An 8,894-nucleotide genomic window follows, 5' to 3' on the forward strand; every position below is an offset into this window, starting at 1 on the left:
TCCTCCTCCTTACTAGACCCTCTGACCCCTTTTATATCCGGAAGGTTGTTTGTGTCCTCCTTAGTGAATACCGAACCAAAGTACTTGTTCAATTGGTCCGCCATTTCTTTGTTCCCCGTTATGACTTCCCCTGATTCGGACTGCAGGGGACCTACGTTTGTCTTTACTAACCTTTTTCTCTTTACATATCTATAGAAACTTTTGCAATCCGTCTTAGTGTTGCCTGCAAGCTTCTTCTCGTACTCGTTTTCCCTGCCCTAATCAAACCCTTTGTCCTCCTCTGCTGAGTTCTAAATTTCTCCCAGTCTCTGGGTTTGCTGCTATTTCTGGCCAATTTGTATGCCACTTCCTTGGCTTTAATACTATCCCTGATTTCCCTTGATAGCCACGGTTGAGCCACCTTCCCTTTTTTATTTTTACGCCAGACAGGAATGTACAATTGTCGTAGTTCATCCATGCGGTCTCAATGTCTGCCATTGCCCATCCATAGTCAACCCCTTAAGTATCATTCGCCAATCAATCCTAGCCAATTCACGCCTCATACCTTCAAAGTTACCCTTCAAGTTCTGGACCAGGGTCTCTGAATTAACTGTTTCATTCTCCATCCTAATGCAGAATTCCACCATATTATGGTCACTCTTCCCCAAGGGGCCTCGCACAACGAGATTGCTAATTAATCCTCTCTCATTACACAACACCCAGTCTAAGATGGCCTCCCCCCTAGTTGGTTCCTCGACATATTGGTCTAGAAAACCATCCCTTATGCACTCCAGGAAATCCTCCTCCACCGTATTGCTTCCAATTTGGTTAGCTCAATCTATGTGCATATTAAAGTCACCCATTATAACTGCTGCACCCTTATTGCATGCACCCCTAATTTCCTGTTTGATGCCCTCCCCAACATCACTACTACTGTTTGGAGGTCTGTATACAACTCCCACCAACATTTTTTGCCTTTTGGTGTTCTGCAGCTCTACCCATATAGATTCCACATCATCCAAGCTAATGTCCTTCCTAACCATTGCATTAATCTCCTCTTTAACCAGCAATGCTACCCCACCTCCTTTTCCTTTTATTCTATCCTTCCTGAATGTTGAATACCCCTGGATGTTGAGTTCCCAGCCCTGATCATCCTGGAGCCACGTCTCCGTAATCCCAATCACATCATATTTGTTAACATCTATTTGCACAGTTAATTCATCCACCTTATTACAGATACTCCTTGCATTAAGACACAAAGCCTTCAGGCTTGTTTTTTTTTTTTAAAAACACCCTTTGTCCTTTTAGAATTTTGCTGTACAGTGGCCCTTTTTGTTCTTTGTCTTGGGTTTCTCTGCCCTCCACTTTCCCTCATCTCCTTTCTTTCTTTGACTTTTGTCTCCCTTTTTGTTTCCCTCCGTCTCCCTGCATTGGTTCCCATCCCCCTGCCATATTAGTTTAACTCCTCCCCAACAGCACGAGCAAACACTCCCCCTAGGACATTGGTTCCAGTCCTGCCCAGGTGCAGACCGTCCGCTTTGTACTGGTCCCACCTCCCCAGAACCGGTTCCAATGCCCCAGGAATTTGAATCCCTCCCTGCTGCAGCCACGTATTCATCTGCGCTATCCTGCGATTCCTACTCTGACTAGCACGTGGCACTGGTAGCAATCCCGAGATTACTACTTTTGAGGTCCAATTTTAAATTTAGCTCCTAGCTCCTTAAATTCGTTTCGTAGGACCTCATCCTTTTTTTTTAAACCTATGTCGTTGGTACCAATGTGCACCACGACAACTGGCTGTTCTCCCTCCCTTTTTAGAATGTCCTGCACCCGCTCCGAGACATCCTTGGCCCTTGCACCAGGGAGGCAACATACCATCCTGGAGTCTCGGTTGCGGCCGCAGAAACGCCTATCTATTCCCCTTACAATTGAATCCCCTATCACTATCGCTCTCCCACACTTTTTCCTGCCCTCCTGTGCAAGAGAGTCAGCCACGGTACATCCCTGTCTGGAGTAAAAATAAAACAGGGAAGGTGGCTCAACCATGGCTAACAAGGGAAATTAAGGATAGTGTTAAAGCAAAGGAAGAGGCATATAAATTGGCTAAAAAAAGCAACAAACCTGAGGACTGGGAGAAATTTAGAATTCAGGGGAGGACTAAGGGTTTAATTAAGAGGGGGAAATAGAATACGAGGGGAATCTAGCAGGGAACATAAAAACGGACTGCAAAAGCTTCCATAAATATACGAAGAGAAAATGATTAGTGAAGAAAAACGTAGGTTCCTTACTGTCGGATTCAGGTGAATTTATGATGGGGAACAAAGAAATGGCAGACCAATTGAACCAATACTTCGGTTCTGTCTTCACGAAGAAAGACACAAATAACCTTCCGAATGTACGAGGGGACAGTGGGTCTAGTGAGAAGGAGGAACTAAAGGATATCCTTATTAGGCGGGAAATTGTGTTAGGGAAATTGATGGGATTGAAGGCCGATAAATCCCCGTGGCCTGATAGTCTGCATCCCAGAATACTTAAGGAAGTGGCCCTGGAAATAGTGGATCCATTGGTGATCATTTTCCAACAGTCTATCGACTCGGGATCAGTTCCTATGGACTGGAGGGTAGCTAATGTAACACCACTTTTTAAAAAAAGGAGGGAGAGAAAACGAGTAATTATAGACCGGTTAGTCTGACATCAGTAGTGGGGAAAATGTTGGAATCAATTATTAAGGATGAAATAGCAGCGCATTTGGAAAGCAGTGACAGGATCGGACCAAGTCAGCATGGATTTATGAAAGGTAAATCATGCTTGACGAATCTTCTGGAATTTTGTGAGGATGTAACTAGCAGAGTGGACAAGGGAGAACCAGTGGATGTGGTGTATTTGGACTTTCAAAAGGCTTTTGACAAGGTCCCGCACAAGAGACTGGTGTGCAAAATCAAAGCGCATGGTATTGGGGGTAATGTACTGACGTGGATAGAGAACTGGTTGACAGACAGGAAGCAGAGAGTCGGGATAAACGGGTCCTTTTCAGAATGGCTGGCAGTGACTAGTGGGAGTGCTGCAGGGCTGAGTGCTGGGACCCCAGCTCTTTACAAAATACATCAATGATTTAGATGAAGGAATTGAGTGCAATATCTCCAAGTTTGCAGATGACACTAAACTGGGTGGCGGTGTAAGCTGTGAGGAGGACGCCAAGAGGTTGCAGGGTGACTTGGACAGGTTAGGTGAGTGAGCAAATGCATGGCAGATGCAGTGTAATGTGGATAAATGTGAGGTTATCCATTTTGGGGGCAAAAACAGAGGCAGATTATCTGAATGGCAGCAGATTAGGAAAAGGGGAGGTGCAACGAGACCTGGGTGTCATGATTCATCAGTCACTGAAAGTGGGCATGCAGGTGGTAAAGAAGGCAAATGGTATGTTGGCCTTCAAGGCTAGGGGATTTGAGTATAGGAGTAGGGAGGTCTTACTGCAGTTGTACAGGGCCTTGGTGAGGCCTCACCTGGAATATTGTGTTCAGTTTTGGTCTCCTAATCTGAGGAAGGACGTTCTTGCTATTGAGGGAGTGCAGCAAAGGTTCACCAGACTGATTCCAGGGATGGCTGGACTGTCATATGAGGAGAGACTGGATCAACTGGGCCTTTATTCACTGGAGTTTAGAAGGATGAGAGGGTATCTCATAGAAATGTGTAAGATTCTGACAGGACTGGACATGTTCCCGATGTTGGGGAAGTCCAGAACCAGGGGATATAGACTTGGGATAAGGGGTAGGCCATTTAGGACTGAGATGAGAAACTTCTTCACTCAAGAGTTGTTAAGCTGTGGAATTCCCTGCTGCAGAGAGTTGTTGATGCCAGTTCATTGGATATATTCAAGAGGGAGTTAGATATGGCCCATACGGCTAAGGGGATCAAGGGTTATGGAGAAAAAGCAGGAAAGGGGTACTGAAGGAATGATCAGCCACGATCTTATTGAATGGCGGCGCAGGCTCGAATGGCCTACTCCTGCACCTATTTTCTATGTTTCTATCTCATTGAAACATATAAAGTTCTGACTGGGTTGGATAGACTGGATGTTTCCCCTGGCTGGGAATTCTAGAACAAGGGGTCACAGTCTCAGGATACGGGGTGAGAAGTTTAGGACCGAGATAAGGAGAAATATTTTCACTGAGGGTGATGAACCTGTGGAATTCTCCCAGGCCACTTCACTGAATATATAGAGAGATAAATAGATTTCTAGAAACAAAAATGCATCAAGGGGTATGGGGAAAAAAAACAGGAATATGGTGTTGAGATAGATCAGCCATGATCATGTTGAATGGCGGTGCAGACTCGAATGGCCTACTATGGCCCCTATTTTCTATGTTTCTAAACTCTGTCTGCCCTCACAGGTGGGCATGAAAGATCCTATGGCACTATTTCAAAGAAGAGCAAAGGAGTTCTCCTTTGTGTTTTGGCCGATATTTGAGTCAACCAGCACCTAAAACAGATCAGGTCATTATCACCTTGCTATTTGTGGGATCTTGCTGTGTGCAAATTGGCTGCCCTAGTTCCTATATTAGAACAGGGACTACACTTAAAGTTCATTTGCTGTGAAGCACTTTGTTATAGCCCAAGTGTGTGAAAGGCTCGATATAAATGCAAGTCATTCTTTGTGTGAAGAATTTTCTGATTAGTCCTAAATGTGCCTTTTACTAGTTTAACTCGTGAGCTATGCCTTATTCTCACAAGTTAAAGTAATTTTTTCAATTTAATTTCCATACTGTTTACAATCTCATACCTCTACAAGATTCTCTCAGATGTCTCTTTACAATAATGTGCAATAAATGGTGATCTAATTGAGATATTAAGATGTTTAAAGGATTTGATAGGGTAGATAAATTATTTTCCCTGGTGGGAGAGTCCAGAACAAGGGGACATAACCATAAAATTAGACCAAGGCTATTCAGGGGTGATGTCAGAAAGCAGTTTTTCCACACAAAGGGTAGTGGAAATATGGAACTCCCTTCCTCAAAAAGCTATTAAGGTTAGGTCAATTGAAACATTCAAAACGGAGATAGTTAAGTAAGGTTATTAGGGGATATGGAGCAAAGACAGGTAAATGGAGTTGAGGTACAGATAAGCCATAATCTAATTGCACGGTGGATCAGATTTGAGGGGCTGAATAGCCTATACCTGTTCCTAATAAAAAGATTATCTCTTGGATGTTTCTGTACAAATTTCAAGAACCAAGTTTCTCCAGTCTTTCCATATAGCTTAGAATTCTCATAACTGAAGATCTTATTGCTTTTCTTTGCACTGACCCCTGGGCTTTAAAGCTTCCCTTGTGTCTTGAAGACAAGAACTGCATACAGTACTAATGTGTGGGCTGATAGGAGCAAGATATAATTTGATCAGGACTTCATCTGATTTGTGTATAGTTCAATATCTATTGGTTTGGTTGACTGCCACTCTGCATTGTTTGGCCATTTGAGCATCTGCATCACTTCACATCAATCATCATCTGCCATTTATATTTGTATTTTCAGTTATCTAAATTATCCTACAATCTGATAATTTGCTCATCACTGCACAAATTTGTGTAGTAACTGCAAATATAATAATAGTACTATCAAAGCCTCCTTGAAGACCATTATATAAAATAAATGCTAAAAAAGGACCCAACATAAAGTTCTGGGGAATGCCACTTGTCACCCGGCCCCAGTCTGAACAGTCTCATTAATAGACACTATGTTTAAACAATTTCAGCCCACTTCTATTTCCTCTATAACACCAGGATCTATTCTTTGCGTACGGATACCAAAAGCTTTCTGAAAATCTAAGTAGACAATATCCACTAGATGCCCTCCATGCTTTGGTTTTAGCCAATCCTGAAACACTCGAATCTAGTTAGAGGGGTATGACATGCTTCGTAAAGCAGACTTGGTATCCCAATAACTGACAATCAAGTATTATAAAACTGAATATCGTACCTACAACTGAAATCAAGCTCGCTGACCTTTAGTTCCCATGGTCATTTATTGTCCTTTTAAAAAAAAAAATTATATATATATATATATATATATAAAAAAACTAGACTGCAGGTGTCACCCTCTAATCCTCAGGAAGCATCCCAGAATTCAAAAACCTTTTGAAAAAATTAAAACCAAAGCCTTCGATATGACCGTCCCCAATTTCTGAAGCACTCTAGGGGAAATTGAGCCTGATCTTACCGACAGCACACTGTTGATCGAGTTCATCTAACTTGGCCAACACCATTGAATGTTTTTCTTCCACTTTATTTTTAGTTAAACATCAATGCTGTAAAACTATCAGGAAATAGGGGCAAATACATCAACAGAATAGGGTTAAAGTTCACATTTTTAGGAATTCTTTAAGGTGTTAATATGGTTCAAAATTGCAAGCCGGGTGGGGCAAGGGTCTTTTTTTTTATTTGTTCCAGGATGTAGGGGTTGCTGGCAAGGCCAGCATTTATTGGCCATCCTTAATTGCCCTCCAGAAGGTGGTGGTGAGCCGCCGCCTTGAACAGCTGCAGTCCATGTGGTGAAGGTACTCCCACAGTGCGGTTAGGGAGTTGCAGGATTTTGATCCAACGACGACAAAGGAACAGCACTATATTTCCAAGTCAGGATGGTGTGTAACTTGGAGGGAACATGCAGGTGATGCGCCTACTGCCCTTCTAGGTGGTAGAGGTCGCAGTTTTGGGAGGTACTACCGAAGAAGCTGTGGCAAGTTGAGGCAGTGCATTTTATAGATGATACACACTGCAGCCACGGTGGCGGAGGGAGTGAATGCTGTAAATGGCGGATGGGGTCCGGGGCAATAAAACAAAATAGCCAGTCTGTCTGGTGAAATGACTTAACGGTCATGCACGAGTTCTTGGAAAGCTTTAGCTGTTCAGATGTAAAGACATAACTTTACTCCACATGTTAGAAAAAGGCAGCAGACACAGTCAGACAAACCAAAGCAACCGACTATTTTCTCTTCTAAACCATTCAAAAACAAACTGGTTTAAAAGACAAACTGGATTAGTTAAAGATTTTAGACCAAGAGCAGATAAAGACTCAGACTTTAGATACACTAATTCAGGCAGATCCAGAAAGATAGAACATTAAAAGATAGTGACTCAGTCAAACTGGGAAGAGATCTGGAAATATAAATCTGGAAATTCAGAAGACATTAAGTCAAAACAGCTGAACTTCAGTTCCAAAAGAATGGGAAAGGGAGTGGGGGTGGGGGGAGGAAGAAGAAAACACGAGGAGACAGGGGAACAAAGGTAGGGAAACTACCAGATTGGGAGGGGCAAAGATTCCTATCTCAGCTAGAGGGTTATGGTTAGTTACATAACCCCTCCTCCCAGGAGCAGAATTCTCAGTTGGGAGACAGCTACAGCTTGTGATGTGTACAGCTCTCCAGATCGAAATACTTATTCATGCAGAGAAGGGGCAAGGGTGGTGGTGAGGCTTGAGAACTGTAGTTTATTTACCCAAAACTCTCAGGTTGGAGGGGGGAAAAGAACCGATAAGGGACACCTTTCTTCCATCCTAACTAGGTGCGCATTTCGTCTCAGCTTGGGGTGAGGATAATTATGCTTGTGGTGGAGGGGTATGAAACTTACCTCGATAGCAGTGGGGTAGATTCTAACTATGGGCCCGAAATTCGTCAACATACCCGCCCGCTAACTGCAGAAAAATACAAGGTTAATCAAAAAAAAGTGTTACATACCATCGGTCAGAAGATTCATGAGTGCCATACCGCCAGACAGTATGCACACTGCCCACATACTGCCCAAGAGTGTAAGTTTCATGACATACCGCCAGAACTGCATACCTTAAAAGGTGGTGCTTTTAAGTGGGCTTTATGGACAGAGCTTTCAGGTTTGTTTGATATTACAGATCTTTATAGTTCTCTACAGTTGGATGTATTTTTAAATGGATTGTAGTATTTTCTAGCTAGCCAATAATATAAATGGTAATAAAGCCTTATTTACTCCTTCATTGATGAATTATAATTAATTTTTTTTTTTTTAATTAGTCTCACCCTCCAGTCTCTCTCTTCTCCTCCTCTTTCTTTCCTCCCTCCCCCCTCCGCCGCCACACACACTAATCTCTGGCCTCTCGTCAGTGCTTCAGGGGGCGGAGCTCGACAACTGCGTACGCACAACTCGGGAGCCGATGATTCCCAAGTCAGAAGGCCTCCTCCACCTGCTCTCGCCTAGAAAAGCGTAATGAATCTCCCACCCACACGGCCCCGGGTGGTTTAAAAAAAAAATCACGCATCGCCCAGGGACCACCGAAAAACGGGCAAAACTTGGCTTTGACCAAATTCGTGCCCTATATCTGATTAATGTGCAGTTACTGGTGAGTGGATGGCGATATGGTGTTATTCTGTGATGAATGACTGATATATTTCAGTGAATTAGAAGCATAATGGATGACTGTTAAGGGCTATGAGCATAGGGAGATTGAAGGAATGTTGCAGATTCTGATAGTCAGGAGAGCAATTTTGTCTAAAAGGTTCTGGGGAAAACTTAACTGTTCAATCGGGGGAAGATGATAGTGATATTGCACTTGGGTGGGCAATATCTATCGTTTGTTAGAAAAAAATTGCAATGGGAAAAATAACTAATTTTGGAATGAATTCTATTCACACTTTAGTTTCAAGTTAATCTGTTGCTGGTGGTCAGTGTCTGGAGATGCATGGACAGTTTACAGTAACTGATTAGCTTTTCAAAACTAAAACTCATCTTTTCAACATTGTACAGCCCTATCAACGCATCACCTAAAACCAAACTGGTGCTGCATTCAAATGTCAATACTGTTATATGCAATTTGACAATAGACAGAGCCTGACATGAGTTTTTAATGCATTTGGAAATGGAAACTTGTGACCCATTCAATAGATTCTATTTGGAC

Source organism: Pristiophorus japonicus, unplaced genomic scaffold (assembly GCF_044704955.1).
Source record: "Pristiophorus japonicus isolate sPriJap1 unplaced genomic scaffold, sPriJap1.hap1 HAP1_SCAFFOLD_1597, whole genome shotgun sequence".
Classification (NCBI taxonomy): Eukaryota; Metazoa; Chordata; class Chondrichthyes; family Pristiophoridae; genus Pristiophorus; species Pristiophorus japonicus.